At 47.7% G+C, this 16807-nt stretch overlaps 1 protein-coding gene across 1 annotated transcript in view; it reads right to left on the bottom strand.

The window, feature by feature from the left end:
* LOC148219966 (uncharacterized) overlaps positions 1 to 16079 on the bottom strand; it is a 61401-nt gene extending 45322 nt beyond the window's left edge. The window contains exons 1-3 of the mRNA XM_088157036.1: positions 16066 to 16079; positions 10343 to 10487; positions 2504 to 2760 (exon numbers count right to left, since the gene is read on the bottom strand). The gene's annotated coding sequence lies outside the window, so the exon portion shown is untranslated. The remainder of the gene's footprint in view (positions 1 to 2503; positions 2761 to 10342; positions 10488 to 16065) is intronic.
* Positions 16080 to 16807: the final 728 nt, after the last annotated feature.

The following is a 16807-nucleotide window of genomic DNA, read 5'->3' as shown; positions in this document are numbered from 1 at the left end:
CGACTCCAGGCCAGGCTCCAGCACAAACCACTCTTCATTTATCAATAATTGGGCCTTAATTTCATTTGGCAGTGCTGGAGCAGCATGCTCAGCTTCCTCTCCAATAGACTCCTGCTAATTAGGCTGGCTTTGGGCATCAATCTCTTGATTTGAGCCTCTAATAATCAACCCAGATCCTGCTTTTTCCACAGGACGTGGTGGCTTTATCCATAACTCATTATTAGCCCATAATGGAATGGGAATGGGAATTGTTCTATTATTGATGGCTGGGAGAGGCAGGAGCAGGGATCACACTCTGCCTGTTCACAATGTCTTGATGCCTTTGGCACCCCTCTGCAATAAGAAATGTCATTTTCCATCAGGCCTCGGGCACCAAAAAGGGCATTTTGGTTCACCTGCAGTCCATTTGGCAGGGAGAAGTTTGGATGTGGCTTGGCCAGAGAGGCTGTGACTCCCTGGCAGTGTCCCAGGCCAGGGTTTGGGACAATGTTTGGGACAGGAAAATGTCCCTGCCATGGGAACAGGAGGAGCTGTAAGGTTCTCTGTGAACGAGCAGCTTCCTTCATTTCCCAGGTAATGATGGCAAAGTGGAAAATCCACAAGGAATTCTTGGATATCCTTTTCCCCCCCCCTCTCTCTCCCAGCCCACAGAACAGAACCTGGCACCCAGAGGTGACATCCTGAGGGCTCTGCTCCCACTGGCAGCTTTAGGGAACGTTCAGCCCCAGTGGTGTTTTTGCTCCTCTCCTCAGGGCTGATTGCTGTGCCCAGATGAGCTCTCTGAGTTTGCAGCACAATCCAATCCGTGGCATAATTGAAGAGCATGAGGAATAAAATCCCTGCTTGTTTCACCCCAGTAACTCCACCAAATTCAGCAGAGACAGCTCCATATGGTCCTGCCCGAGTGTGCTGTGCCAGAATCAATGAAATCTCCCAGCTCTTGGTGCCTGGTTATTATTAAAGATCTGTCCCAGCAATTCATTGGGATTGGAAGAGATTGCAGCTCCTGAAAAAATGATGGATAGTGCTGCTGTGCAGCTGGGAGAGGGATGGAAAAATCTGAGCTGAGCAGCACCAAGCCCACGTGTTCCCTCCACTTCTGGAAAATTCCAAACCCACTGATTCCCAGCAAGAAAGCAGCTGGATTTAAAGGATTTTTCCTTATTTATTCCTCCCAAATAAGCTGCTCTCCCACCCCAGAGGGTGAGAAATCTGCTGTTGCAGCCCTGGAATCCGGGGTTTAGGCACCCAAGGAAGGCAAGCCCAGGCCCACCTCAGCTCAGCACATGGATTCCAAATCCAATTCCTGATTATTTGAAGATGTCCAACTCCTTCTGGTGTCCTTTGCCCTGGGCTGCAGCCCTGCCACTTAAAAAAGATTTGTTCTGAGGCTTTCAGTGGCCTTTAACATTTCTTTGGGCCTATAAACAAATTTTATTGTTTTATTGGAGTCAGGAAAATTGCTGCATCCATCTTGGAATGTGGAGTATTATCCCATTAAAGACAAGTAGCTGATTAATAAATTTTTTTAAAATAAAGCTTTAAAAACACTCTTGTGGAGTATCAAGTTGCAAAGCTTGCTTTGATTGCGGGATTTTTTACTTTCTTGTTTGCTCACCTTCAACTAAAAGTTGAAGTTTAAAAGTGGGAGATGTGTGCTGCAGAGGGAGGGGGGGGAATTGCTGGAAAAATCACAGGATTGATTTCTGATGTTGGGAAATCACCTGCACCCCAAAAATGCCCCCAACTCCTGAGTGTTGTGCCAGCACTGGGGGGAGCTGAGGCAGAGCTGTCCTGCCCTGGCCCAGGGAAATGTTCCCCCAAAGAATTCCTGCAGCAAAGCAGCAATTTCCCAGCCCTGTGCCACTCTTCCATCCCAGCAGAGTTTCCCTGCAGAGCAGGGCAGGCTTGGAGCACATCCCAGAGCCCTCATTCCCCGGCCCCTTCCCTCTCATCGATCCTTTCCTCATTCCCAGACTTTTCTGGGTGGTTACCATGGCAATGCCTTGCCTCAATAGGGTCCTTGTGAACTTGTTTACCATCCCAATTATAACATTTTCCAATCCAGGCTCGTTCTGACAGCTCTGTGTCTCCCATCTGTGCCTGATCCCGGCAGCTCTTCCACAACAATCCCCACGCCCAGCCCAGAACTTCTCACCTGCAGGAATTGGGGCTCCAAGTCCACAATTCCCAATCAACAGAGGAAATTGGGAAGAGCAGTTTTTCCTTTGGTTTTGTGGGATGGAGGATGGAGGGAGCAGCCTTAGCTGGGTGGGGATGGCTGTGCATTAGATGCCTCAGGAGCTGTGGGATGTAGGATTTTTTGGAGAACCTAAAAATGGAACTTTTTTCCCCCTCTGCAGGACCTGAGTGTGGATATTGTGGAACCAAGGAAGGGTTCAAGGAATATGTGGTGTGTTGTCCACTGCTTCAACACCAAAATTCCCTCAGGAAAACCTGCAATTTTATCAGGAAATACAAGAAACCAGAGGATTTCACACACCTGCCAATGGAGAGATTGGAATGCATCCCTTCATCCTGCACTGACATCCAGGGGGGGAAGCTGCAGCCAAGGAATTTCAGGCTGGAGATAAGCAGGCCTGGGACAAAGTTCCAACTGGGATGAGAGTGCAGCCACTGGAAGCTCCAAGTCCCCAAATGAAAACCTTCTGGAAGTTTCCTCTGGCAGGATGGGGCCGGGGGCAGCTTTTGTGGGGTGGAGATGAAGTTCAAGCTGATAAAGGTCCCTTGTCTGTGGATCTGGAAAAGAAAAGTGCACTTAAAAAAAGAAAAGAAAAAAAAAAGGAAATCTGTGCAGTGCTGGCCTCTGCCAAGGCGTGACTCAACCCCAACAGGCACAGATTCCTCCCAGCCCCGAGTTTTCCAAATAACTCCGTGTTCTCAATGGCTTCATTATGAGCCTCTGAAAGAGCATTGTGGGATGGGGCTGGGATGGAGAGCTCCCTGTGCTTCCTTTTCCCCTCCTGGGAACGCTGCTTCCACAGGCTTTTCCTGAGCTTACAAAAAAAAATAAAAAAAAAAATCCAAAGGGCTTTGGCAGATAAGTGGGAATGGGAACGGTGCAGATGGTCAGGAGAAGTTCCTGAGGCACCAGGGAAAAACAATATTGCTGAGAAGGAGCAAAACAAACAAAACACAACAGGAATTCCCAGTCCCTCAAAGAAAACATTGGAGTCTTCCCCAAGGATCCCAGAGCTGCCTGAACACGGGGCCTGTTCTTTGGATGAGGGCTGGACACGAGGAGCCCAGAATTCCAGAGTCAGTTCAGTTGGAAAAGAGCTCCAAGAGCATCTTGGAGTCCATCCCACCTTGTCCCCAGCCACATCTTGGGCACTGCAAACCTCCCTGGGCACCCCTTCCATGGGGCAATCGTTTCCATCCTGAATAATTCCCTGCCCAGGGAAGGGGGGGATTCCCCTCTGCACTGCCCTAGTCTGGAATGCACCATGGATTTATTGTCTCAGCACAAACAGCACGGGAGATCTGACACTCAACAGCCTTCCAAAGCACCATTCCCTCTTCTTTTTGATTTCCCTCATCTCATTTTCATCCCAATCCTCTTTCTCTCATTCCAATTTGCAATCCTGGACCAGCAACCAAGAGAGACAGCAGCACCAAAAGGCACTGGGAACCTACTGAGCATGGAAAGAGCCCAGCAAGAGCTCTGGAGTCACAGATCTCCATCCCATTTCCATTCCCATCCCCATCCCATCCCCTTCCCATTCCCATTCCCATTCCATTCCCATCCCATTCCCATTCCAGCACTGCCTGCCAGGATCTTTGGGCTGGACTTTGTTTTTTAATCCCACTAAGCTGGGAACATTTTTCATTCCTGGAAAAAGGAGAGCACAGAAGGGTTGTTTGAAAATTGAAAAAGGGATGGGTTTGGATTCTCTGCAGGGCCATGGATGTGGGCACCCTCATCCTTCAGCCACCTGGAGCTCCCAGCCCCAGAAACCCCCGTGGATATAAATTAGATTTATTGCAGCCCATGCCATGGGTGGGAAGGGGAGCAGGAATCACAGCTGGGGTTTGTGGATACTGGGATGGAGTCTCCTTCCTGTGGAGATCTCATCCCATAAAACATCTCCTCCCGGTGAACCATCACTGCCAGCCCTCTCCAGCTCTGCCTCTTCCTCCTTGCCCCTTTAATCCTTGCTGATTTTCAAACATCTTTCCCACTCCCAAACTCTTCAGGAGAAGGTGATTTGCTAAAATTTGATATTCCACTTCCTGTGTCATTCCCTCCTTTGGATGGTTTGTGATGATGGAAGGAAGGAGGAATTGTCAGCGCTTGATCCGGGTCACTTTTAATGGGAATTGCACGGGGAAAATCTGCAAAGCTGCGGCTCCAATGGCTGCTGTAATTAAACAGGAAGGGAGGTGCTGCCAGTGCCAGCTCTCCATCTGCAGCACAAACACTTCCCAAAACGACAAAAGCGAAGTCTGGGAGGAGCAGCTCCCCACATCCACGTGAAAATCGTGTGCAAGGCAGTGGGAATGAGCGGGGCAGTGACCCCAGTGCCTGCCCCTCCTGCATTTCCCCGCTCCGAAATGCTTTTGTTCGCTCCCGGGAGCTGCTTCTCTTCAAGGGACAAGCAACAATCGCCGATGTTGAGCTGCCGGGAATCGAATCCCGGAGCTCTGGGGGGACGTGTGTGCCATCTCTGTCCCCATCCTCCAGCCTTCCTCCTTCTCGTTTCTGCAGCTCCTCCCCACCCTGAAGGCAGCAAAGGCTGTGTGTGCAGCAACTATTCCATGAGTGGAAACTAGGGGGAAGAGTTACACCGGCATGGGAGCTGCCGGGAAAAGGCTGCCGACAGCAGCGTCCCCCTCTTACCTCGTGCTTCTTCTGCAAGTCACAACTTTGTGAGGCTGTGAATTCCCCAACCCTGCGGGCTCCTCCTTTTTTTTCCTGAGTCTCTCCTCAGCGCCCGGGGAAGCGGGGAGGGGAGGGAATTGCATCTTAGGGAAGGAATCACCTTGTCCCGGCAATTCCTGTGACTTTGGAATGGCTCGGAAGGGAAGCAAAGCCCTCTGCAGCTTTGCCGCTGGATCCTTCCCTTCCCTCCACGGTGCCCATCCCCAATTTGTACAACCTTAGGAAAACAGGGGGAGCAGAACGGAATTCAGACACCCCTGGGAGAGGCTGCCCCGGCTGCAGGGGAGTGAAATCCTCGGGGAAAACAGGAGATTTGGAGCTGCCTGTGAGGCTTCCTCCTCCTCCTCTTCCTCCTCCTCCTCCTCCCCACGGGTGTGATGCAGAGCTCCTTGCCTTGGTAGACACTTCTCCCGCTCATTCCAAGCAGAAGGGAGCCATGGCGACTTGGCAGGAGCTGCAAATCCGCCTTTGGAGCATGAATCAGCCCCGTCATTTGTGAGGCAAGGAACATTTTGGGAGGATTTATGGCATAGCACGCTCCCATCGGATCTGCTGTCACAGATCTGCCTGCTAAAGGCTCCAGATAAAAGGGATGCAGTTTACAGCCCTGGAAAATTGGAATGAATTCCCTGCTGGGAGCACACGGTGAGGATTCGCAGGCATCCTGCCCGAGATGTTGCCCAGGATCAGGAGGGATGGAAAAGCAGCTCCAAGGGGATGGGGATGGACCTGGCCCTGACAGGGAGCATCCAGACAGAGGAAAAAAAAAAAAAAATTTGGAATAGTTTGATGTGAGCTTTCTATCCTGCTTTTCCATCCAGGAGCTGGGAGCTGTCATGAAAATCTTTTCCCTGCTATTTATTTTTCCTTGTTTGAAGTTAATATTTCATGATGCTCACAGGTTTCTGCTGTCCAGAATTGCAGTATAAACCCAACTGAGGCAGGCAAAAGCTGAATTCAGGGATATTCCCATCCCACAATGAACCTCCTGATGTCCAAGTGATGAAATCCCATTTTGTAGCATCCCAAAATTCAAGAGTTGCACTTAAAACTGCTGGGAAATTCAACTTTTAGGAAAGGCTGATGGGCTCCTGACTTTCTTCCAGGATATTCCAGGAACTTCAAGCTCCAAAAGCAAAGGAAAAAAAATCTCTCAAGTTTGAAACGAGTTAATACATTACTTAGGAAAAAAATAAATTAAGAAGCTTGAACAAAAAAAGATAATTTTGTAGAATGAAACTGAGTAAATTTGCACCAAAAAATTAAGGAGCTTGCCACAGAATTAAGAAGTTTGCTGCAAAAGCCTTGTGAGAATGTTTCTCAGGGAGGAGCTGCACAAAAGCAGCTCCCTGAACATGTTTTGCCTTTCCCAAAGCTGTTCCCTAAATGTCACTTTTATCGCCTTCTCTCCCAGCCTTTATGACCATATGTGTTTTTATGATATTCACAACATGCTTGTGCCACACAAGATGCAAATGCAATTTCCTGCTGGAACAGCTCAATATGCACAGTAACAAGTGAGGGACACAAAAGAATGAGGAGAGGTTTTTCCAGGGCTGGGAATTCCTGCCCAAAGCTGGGGGTCTGAAATGTCCCTCAGCACTTCCTTCCTCCTGGAATCACAAATGGCAGGATGGCTGAGCTGGAAACACCTCCAGGATTACAGGGTGCAAGTTGTGACTTCCTTGGACACCTCCAAAAATCTTTTCCCTGGGCAAATTGCTCTTTCTGGTGTCCTGTCACAATTTGTGCCCTGGATTGTCACCTTGTCCTGTTCATTCCAGAGCAGGTAAGAAATGGTAAATTCCAAATTGGGATTGATAATCCTGCCTAGCAGCTCAGGAAATATAAAACATCAGAGAGGGAATCTTAAAAACCATCCCAAAATAGGAAAGAGGTAGGGAAATCCCATTTCCTGAGGAATTTGAAAACCCACTGGGACTGATTTTTCCAGTGCAGCAGTTTGGGTTATTCCTAGGAAAAAATGGGAAAAAGAAATTGTTGTCCTTAAAATATTCATCCCTGGGCTCCCAGCCTGACACGTGTAGTGGTTTGGAGGGAAATTCCTCCAGGCTCCAGCTTTTGGCCTGGGTTGGAAGAACTCATGGAATTATAAATTTCCATGAATTATTTACAAATTTCTCGTGTATGACACTGCAAGACAATTCCCACCCTGTGCTGTGTTCCACCTTCTGGGCTTGTGGAGTCAATCCTGCTGGATCCCAGGTGGGGCTGCCTCCATCTGTGAATTTGGGATGAGCATTCCTGCAAATGGGAAAATCCCAAAAATCCCATCACTTCCTGCAGGAGCAGCTGATGGAGTCACTCATGGAAAAGAGGAGCTCCCACTGATCCTCTTTTCCCTGGAAAAAATCAAATCCTGAATTTTCCAGTGGGATTTCCAAGGGGGGTGCTGCTGGGATTTGGGATGATCCTGGTGAGGATCCAGCCTGGGATCAGTGGGATTTCCAGGGATTTGGGATGATCCCGGCGTGGATCCAGCCTGGGATCAGTGGGATTTCCAGGGATTTGGGATGATGCCAGCATGGATCCAGCCTGGGATCAGTGGGATTTCCAGGGATTTGGGATGATCCTGGTGAGGATCCAGCCTGGGATCAGTGGGATTTCCAGGGATTTGGGATGATCTCAGAGTGGATCCACCCTGGGATCAGTGGGATTTCCAGGGATTTGGGATGATCCTGGTGTGGATCCACCCTGGGATCAGTGGGATCATGAAGCTGGGAAAGCCCTTTTGGACTCCAACCCCAGCCTGATATTGGGAATTGGAAATGGGAATTTCATTGAAAATATCAATAAAATCCTGACTGAAGCCCAGGGAATTAATGGAATTTGAGTGAAATAATCCAGGATCCCACAGGGATGTGTCCAGACAAGGAGGGAGCTGCTGTGGGGGGAATTTGGGAGCTGCTCCCTGCCCTGGGCTGAGCTGCAGGAGAATCCCCCCCTGCACGTTTGGGATTTCTCCCACTGTCTCCTTGTCCTCATTGAGGAGTTTTTGTGGAAGTGCCCAACAAGAGGATTAAGGGCAGAATTCCCTTGGAAATCCCAAGGGAATGATTTTGATCTCATTGATCACAGCATTAATTCCCCCTGATGTCTGCTGGGAAATTCCTGAGCAAATCACACCTAATTCCAAATTGGACTGAAAGGCACCTCCCAATTTTTTATTTTTTTTTTTTTTTTTTACCTCCCAGCTCGGATGGAGCCCAAAAAAAAAAACCAAAAAAACCCCAGCAAGACCAAAGGATTGGGGATGGGTCTCTTCTCATCTGGGCTGAATCAAGGAGATTTTTTTTCTGGATTTCATCCCAGGGTTCCTCATCCAGGTGCTCCCCTTTGACCCCAAGCTGTGAAAACCTCTGAAGGTTTCAGGTTCCTTGTGTTTGGAAAACTCCAATAAAAGGTGCTTTATTGATTCTAATTAAATCTTTTTTTTTTTTTTTTTTCTGAAGTTAACTTTAATTTAGGGCTGACATTTACCTGCTGCTGGAGGAGGGGGAATTCCAAGTGGACAATTCATTGTAATTTGGGGGAAAAACATCCTTGAAATGGCAGAAAAGTGCATATTTAACATTTGCAGTAATTAAGTGATTTTAATTTAATAATAAATCCCTCTTGTCTCTATTTCCCCTCGTCCTTCACTCCTGACCTGGCACAGGGATTGAACTGCACTAATTTCAGTGTAAATAAACTCGATTTCCCTTTTCCACCTTTAGAATTTCACTTTTTCTCAGCAATTCCTTCATTTGGAGGGTTTTTTGTTTGTTTTTTTTTTTCCTGTAATAAGTTTTTCCTTCCATCCCACAAACCAAATCCAGACTATCCTGCACCTGGTCTGGGAGGGAATTCCTCTGCAGCACCATCTGGAATGGTTTTTATGGAAACACAAAGAAAATTCTGCCATAACCCCCCTGGCTGCCCTCAGACATCCTCAAACTTTTCTCTAAAGCTGCTTTTGTAGGGTTTTTCCCCTTGGAAGTTTATGGGAAGGAAAAGGGGAAAGGGAAAAATGGAAAGGAAAGGAAATGGAAAGGAAAGGAAAGGAAAGGAAAGGAAAGGAAAGGAAAGGAAAGGAAAGGAAAGGAAAGGAAAGGAAAGGAAAGGAAAGGAAAGGAAAGGAAAGGAAAGGAAAGGAAAGGAAAGGAAAGGAAAGGAAAGGAAAGGAAAGGAAAGGAAAGGAAAGGAAAGGAAAGGAAAGGAAAGGAAAGGAAAGGAAAGGAAAGGAAAGGAAAGGGAAAGGATTTTGGGGTTTTATTTCTCCCTGTGTTATTAAATCCTGCCTTTTGTGTGAATATAACTCAGAACAAAAATGTTTTGCTCCCATTTGAAAACATTCTTTCCAGGTTTCCTTTTGGAATCACATCCAGTGCCGTGGGATTTCTTCATCTGCAGCCTCCTGCTCTGAATTTCCAGACAGGACAAGAGAGCTACGAGCAGAAATATTTGTGTTTACAATGTTGACAGGAGGAGGTGAAAACACAAAATATTTGGGCTGAAACATGCGTGCCTTGCAGTGGAAACCTGCTTCCCACATTTCCTGCTGTCCCTGGGAGTTTTTGATGGAAAAAGCCACAAGGAGGAACCCCAGTAAGGGCTGGAGCTGGGAGTGTCCATCCATTCCCTGCTTTGATTTAGCTTTGCTGGACTAAGCACATTATTAATTGAGTTTCTTTTATTTACACTTCTATTGCCCACAATATCTGCTAATTGAATTTTGGGAACCCGGTAATTAAAAAAAATCCAAGGAGCAATCAAGGGGAGCGTCTGTAAATAACGTTTATGTCACAGAAGGGACATCCATCACCAGGATTAAATAATTCCACGTCATATTTGAACTCCTTCATTTTAACTTATTCCTTCCTGAGCATTTAAAGTCACTGCTGACTTTGTTTGTCTCCTCCTGTCCTGGAGAAGCTTTGGGAATTTGGGGTTGGAATCTCGGTGTCCTGGGATATTTTGGTGTTATCTCCAGGGAGAGTCCCAGGTATTCCAGGCACTGGGATTTTTTTCCAGGAAATTCCCAGGGAATTGTGAGAGCCTCTCCAAGGACACACAGAGCCTTTCCTTTCCCTGAGATGAAACGTCAGGGATTTCATGGAGGAATCTGCCCTTGGAGGGAGGGGAAGGGACAGTTTTATTCAGGTTTGAAAAGAATGAAAATAAAGAATGAAAATAAAGAATGAAAATAAAGAATGAAAATAAAGAATGAACATAACGATTTCCAACCTGGTCAGCAATAGGGAAATCTGCTGAGAAAAATGGGGAATTCTGCTGGGGCAGGAGTGCAAAATGATGAAGTTTTAAATACTGATTTAACATTTTACATGGCATTTACAGCTTTCATTTCATTCCAAATTCCTGCAAGAAGGAAATTCCTGGGTTGCTGAAGCTGCTGCTGTTTGCAGTTTATTTATTTACCTGTTTTTCCCTGCCTGTCCTGCCTCTTTTGGAGCGTGGATCTTTCTGGAATGCACTTGCTGTGAAGAGCAGGGATCAGTTTGGGAGCTGTGCTCTCCCACAATTCTGTGTTTTCCTGGCACGGGATCAAAAGATGACAAACATCCTGCAAAGGAGAAGACAGAGGATTTATTGTTGCTGTTTTTGGGGGGGATGTGCACGTGTGAGGTGGAGCTGGGATGGGAACGGGGCTGGGATTTGGGACAAGAGATCCCAACCTGCACATGAATTCTGGATTGATAATTCTGCCTGGTTTGGGGGTTTTTTTTTGGGAATAAAAGCTGTAAGGATGGAGAGCTGCAGCCACGTGACAGCGCTGCTCTTTCCTTTGGAAAATGGCATTTGGGAAGTGCTGCTGCCAGAGGCACTTTTTCCCTGGCACGGGGAGGGAGGGGCATCTCTTGGAAAAATGGGGGAAAAAAATCCAACTTGGAATGCTGCATGCACAAAGGGATGAAGGGAAAGGAGTGGAAAATGCTGCTGGGAATATTGAAAAGTGTTCCCAGCCCCTCATCCTGCCGGGTTATTTGGGGTGCTGGAAGTGTGAGGACACAAATATCCAGGAGGATTTTCCCGGGGAGGTGCTGAGCAGGAATAATCTGAATAAAAACCGTTTCTCAGTCTTTGCACTATTTGTCTCCTCATAAAAAATCCCTAAAATCCTAAAGCACAGGAGTCATTTGAACGAATCCATGTTCTTACATCCCACATTTCCCGAGCTCCCAACAGCCTGTGCTGTGTCGTGCCAGACACAACCGGTGCCAAACTCTTCCCCAAAAAAAATAAAAAATCCCACTGAAGGAACACCTTGCTCATTCCCAGACACGGGGCACATGTCAAAAGAGAGGAAGGAAAGAAAATTGGCCTCGGAATTGTGCAGGGGGGAAAAAGCTGATCTGGGGAAGTGGAGGATGGAGGGATAGGACGAGAGGAATTTAAATTGGGATACAGGAAGGGATTTTTGCCTTGTTCAGCCTCAGCTGCTCCCCTTATCCAAGGCTGGCCCCAAAGGTGGGCTCAGAGGGGCTGAGGCTGTCCCAGAATCCCCTTTCCCTGCTCCTCTCCCGTTTTCCCAGAGCTCCGTGTGGTTGGAAGGGGCAGAGCCCGAGGCTGCCAGCTCTGGTTCAGGGCTCAGCTGCTCCGGCTGCTGCCAGCTCCATATGAATATTAACCATCTGTGGGTGGGAGCTGCAGCTCCCAGCTCCTTCTTCTGCTGCTGCTTTTTTAGTGTTTGGGTGGAGCAAACCACCCCTGTTTCCCACTGGGCTGCCTCTCTGGACACCACCCCCCCCTTCGGATTAATTTGGAGAGATAATTGTTATCGATATTTTGGTGGGTCATTGTGAGTTATCCCATCCTGGCAGTGGCCAAGGATGGGATTTGGAGCACCCTGGGATGGTGGAGGTGTCCCTGCCATGGCAGAGGGTGGGATGGGATGGGATGGGATGGGATGGGATGGGATGGGATGGGATGGGATGGGATGGGATGGGATGGGATGGGCTGGGAGCTCCTTCCTGACCTCAGCTATTCCCACATTTTGGGCCTGGCATTCCCATGAAGTCCCAACCCAAATGTGGGAGCAGGAAACGTCCTGATTATTCATGGAAGGAAGAACCTTGTCTGGAATTCTGTTGACTTCAAGGGAATATGAAGCCCAAAAATTCCAAGAATTCAGCCCATGCCCTGAGTGAGTTTTTCCAGGATTCTCCCAGCTCAGCTTCCCATTCCTTTGCCTCCATCCTAATTCTCCATTCCCAGGAATTTTGCAGCCTCCTCGTTACCAAAGGTTGTATTTAAGATTCCCAGTGTAATAACCCCCAAATGAGTCTCGCTGGAATTAGCCCTAATTAAGGACATTGTGAAATATGGCAGGGGCAAAGGGAATTACACTGTATTACTTTATTAATAATATTCCTTAACGACACTGGAAATTGCTATTAGGCCTGAACATTCCTGCCTGGATATGGAAATAGTCTTTTGCTATGCTAATCTAGCACAATTTTCTTTTCAATGTAAACAAATTATCCTCTATTAATATGCTGTTCTCCTTGCATAGTTAATTATTGTAACAGTAAGGAATAAAATGCTCTGGCTTTCGCTGTTTCGGATGGAAAAAGGGCTCCATAAATACTTTAATAGGGAGCTAATTATGCACAGAATTCCAATGCTGAAAATGTGTTTGTAATTGCATTAAAATGGTCTTCTGTTCAAATATTGGGAAGCTGGCTAATTGGAGGTAAGCTGGAATTTCAATATTGTGAATCAATGATTTTTATACATCCCTGTTTGGTTTTGTGTTTCAATTCCTATTTGGATTTGGGAATGAAGGGAATATTTAATGGTGCTGAAAACCTGCAGCTCCAGGTTTTATCTCAGTGAAAAGAAGGAATTTCAGAGGTTTGGGCTGGATTTGGTTTTATCCCAATGCAAAGAAGGAATTTCAGAGGTTTGGGCTGGATTTGGTTTCATCCCAATGCAGAAAAGGAATTTCAGAGGTTTGGGCCTGGATTTGGTTTCATAAAGAAGGAATTTCAGAGGTTTGGGCCTGGATTTGGTTTTATCCCAATGAAAAGAAGGAATTTCAGAGGTTTGGGCCTGGATTTGGGTGCTCTCTTCTCCCTCATCTCCCAAGGAGCAGGGACAGACACAAAGGCTGTGCCAGGGGGATTTTAGGCTGGATTTTAGGGAAAACTCCACCGTGGAAAGAATTTCCAGCCCGGGATAATGGAATTGTTCCAAAACCACAGGGATGTGGCACACGAGGAGTGATCCAAAGCTCTCCGATGTCTTTTCCAAAGTCCAGGATTGCATCCCTGGAGGGGGGGGATGTGGCAGGACGAGGAGCAGAGGTGACAATAAGGGACAATGGGATCACGAGGCCGGCCCCGGGAGAGGGAACAGCCAAAGAGTTTGTGGCACAAAGCAAAGGAGAGAATTCCAAATGGCTAATCTCCAGCCACCCACACAAGTTTTGTCTCTCTTTAGCACCTTTCCCTGTTGCTAAGTCTCGCATCCAAAAAACTGGAGAGGAGACACTCCAAATTATGCAGCAATATTGTGTGGAGCAGCTGAAAACAGGCTGGGAGAGCAGCTCGGCTCCTGCTTATCTTTAGGAAAATGCTGATTATCTTTAGGAATCATTTAGGAAATGTTGATTATCCCCAGCTTGCTGATTTTTTTATCCCTCAAATCCCGTGTGTGTCCCTGGGATGAAGCAGGAGCACCTACAGTGGGTTTGAGTCCTGACCTGAGTCGGGTTAAATTCATTTCTGAGGGAAAAAAAATTCTTTCAAATACACCTGAAAGTGCATGGCATGGACAGAGGAGAACATTCCAAGTGGAAATTCCCAACAAATTAGCTCAGGCCACGAGTTAGCACTTCAATTTTGGTAACAAATACTCCAGCAAACCCAATTCCTTAAGCTTGCTTGTAGGAAGCCAAAGAAATCATCTGCTTCAGGGGAAAAAAAAAAAAAAAAAAGAACAAATGGGGAAAAAAAGCCGGAAAAAAAGACATGTCAGATCCCAGCTATCCTGCCAAAATCCCCAAACAGCTTCCTTAGCTTTTAAGGGAAGAGAATTTGAAATATCTTTGTGGAGTCGTGTCTGTTTGTCTGACAGATGTCTGCAATGTACTGGGAGCTGGAGTCATGCTCCGAATGTAAATAAGATTATGGGCCTTGCAATATTCCCATTCCCTGGGATTTACCTCCATGCAGAGGAAAAGAAAACGGGGTTTTGTTCCCAGCAGCTTTTTTCTCTCTGTATCCCACAAGCAGGATTAACATTTTTTTGCCTTGTCAGTTAAATACCCAGGTTTGTCCTTTTAATCCAGTGGCTACTCCAAAGGATGCAGCTCTTGGACCAAAAGGGCGATTTTTGCTGAAAATAGAAATGATTCACTTGGAGGCATCATCTCCTTTTTTTCCCCTGGAAATGAGTGACAAAATGGAGTTTAGAGAGGGCTGTGCTGCTTCATTCCCAGGGATGTCCCAGTCGTGCAGGGATGCCCCTGGGGAAAGGCAGGACCTTGGGGAGCACGGAGCAATTCCTGCTGTCCTGCTGCCACAAACCCGAATTCCAGATATGAAATCACCAAAATTCCTCGAACAAAGCCTTTCTTCAGAGCTCCAACCTGCCAGATTTGCCCTTTCCTTGCTCTGTCCCAAAGGGTTTGTGAGGTTTTCCCAAAGCAGGATCCCAGCCTCAGATCCCCGATGTTGCAGCTTTAAAAGCAGAGTTGGAATTTGGGATGGGAATGCCGACAGAAATCCCACAAAGTCAATCCCATAATCGATCCTGACTCTTACACGGAGCCACATGTGCCGGGCCGGGAATAGCGTGCCTTTCACCTGAACAAATGAGGTCTAATTAAATTAATGTGCGAATCGCTGCTCCGCACTCGGATGATTAATGAGCGCCTCGCCCCTCTCCCGGATCGGAACCCGGGATTGTTGGATTTTATGGCAAAGGAGAGTTTTCCCCTCGGTGCCGGGGAGGGGAGCAGAGCAGTCGGCTCGTCCTGCTTTTCTCCTCGGAGCTGAGCTCCGATGCCGCGGGTGTCACACGGACACTCTCCAGCTGTTCTGGAACCATGTGTCAACATTATTTACCAAGCTAATGTGATGATAATTATGGGATAAAGTGCGGGACGGGCAGGATGGCCATACATACTTAATGATGCCACTTTGCTGCCTTTGAAATCACCGGAGCCCAGCCCATCGCCGCAGACATGTGGGAGCACAGCCCAAGCTGTGTGCGCGGGATGCGGCCGTGGCTGCGCGCACTAAAGTAAAAAATTCATTTCCAAATGGCTTTCAGGGTTCCCAGCAGATGGAAGAGCACGGAAGTCACGAGCAGCCCTTCTCTGCCGTTTAACCCCCTCGCTGCCGTGCTGGGAACACAGGGACAGGGAGGCCCAGGCACGGTTCCTTTTGGAAATGGTTCCTTTAAAGCCCGGACACCTGTACTTTTACTGCTGCGACATCACACGCGGGAGGCAGATGTGTAACCCGAGCCGTCGGAGCTGCTTGGAATTAGAAAAACATGCCTTGGAAAGGGAGGGGGCTCGGGAGTGCGGCTTTTATTTCCAGATCAAACCTCGATCTTTAAAGAGTTTCCTCGCGTCACCTTCAGCTCCTGCTGAGCACGGCTCTCTCCACAGCCAGTCCCGGCGTGGGCAAAGCACCAATTAATTCCAAAGGATCCACAGGGATCGGGCCCTGCGGGTTCACTTTGGATATGGGGAATGGCTGCTCAGGGGTGCTGGCCACTCCCAGCAAAGCTTTATCTGCTCCTCAATGGAATTCTTGCTCGGCCCGGTTCCGGCCCTAAATAAAACCTCCGTTGTGGGGGATGCTCCCTCCCAGTTCCAAAGCAAAGCCGTGGATGCACCGAATCTCACGGGAGGAAAAGAATCCCTGGAGGGATGAGCTGCCCTTCCCCTGCCGTCTCCTGGAGGCGCCTCTGGCACGAAGGAATCACGGAGCTCACCTTGACCCGGACCTTGTCCAGCCTGGACACTTGCACGGATCCCCCACATTCCCAGCCCCACTTTTCTCCAGCAGGGAAAAGCTCCCGGCTGTGCTGCACACTCCTCTCCATCCCAAATCCCTCCACGCTGCTCTGGGGTTTTCCTCCCGTATTTTTCCTAAATTGGCTTTTTCCTCCAGCCCTTTCTCTACCTCTTGGGATTATCCCGTGTCTCAGCAGAGTGACCTGACCCCAGTGCACGCTGCCCTTGGTTTTTATTTTTTTCCCCCCCTTTTTTTTTCCCTTAAGTGTGAGCTCATTTGAAAATTCCAATTTCTCCAATAATTCGCTGCAGCTGCCGAGATGTTCCCGTGCTTTTGATCACTGTTATTAATGATGTGCTGTAACATATGCAAGGCTTGCAATCCCAGCTACTCTTTCTTACAAAGATCAGTTTGTACTTCCCCCCCGCTCCCTTCTCCCCCTTCCCCTCCCTTCCCCTCCCTTTTCCCTCCCTCCCTCGCCTCTGATGGAGCTCATATGTTTTAGGAAGTTCATCTCCCAGCTATTAGGAAATGTGTGGGCAGCTCCTCTGTGCTACAAAAGACATTGGAGGAAGAAGCCGTTCCCTTTTATTCCCTAAAGAAGGATTTTGGCTTTATTTCGAGGTCTGAGTTTGCTGTTAAAAATGTTGTGCCTCACTCCTGATGTTGTCTTATTGACTTCCTTATTTTGAGAATGGATTCCAGCTTTGTATTTTTTTGCATTTCTCAACCACTCCCAGCCCAAAGTGAGACCTCAGTGCCGTAAATACAAATTCCAGGTAATTCCACAAGCACCATAAGAAAGTGTTTGGGCTCTGCCATTGGTGCCCATCAAAGCCCGTAGAAAACTGGGCGATTTCCACGGGTTTTAATTTCCCTCCTGTCACTGCTAATGAAATTAGGAATGACT

Source organism: Sturnus vulgaris, chromosome Z, assembly GCF_052056855.1.
Source record: "Sturnus vulgaris isolate bStuVul1 chromosome Z, bStuVul1.hap1, whole genome shotgun sequence".
NCBI classification, from domain to species: Eukaryota; Metazoa; Chordata; class Aves; order Passeriformes; family Sturnidae; genus Sturnus; species Sturnus vulgaris.
The sequence above is the reverse complement of the archived record's forward strand: the minus strand, read 5'-3'. Positions and strand labels throughout refer to the sequence as shown.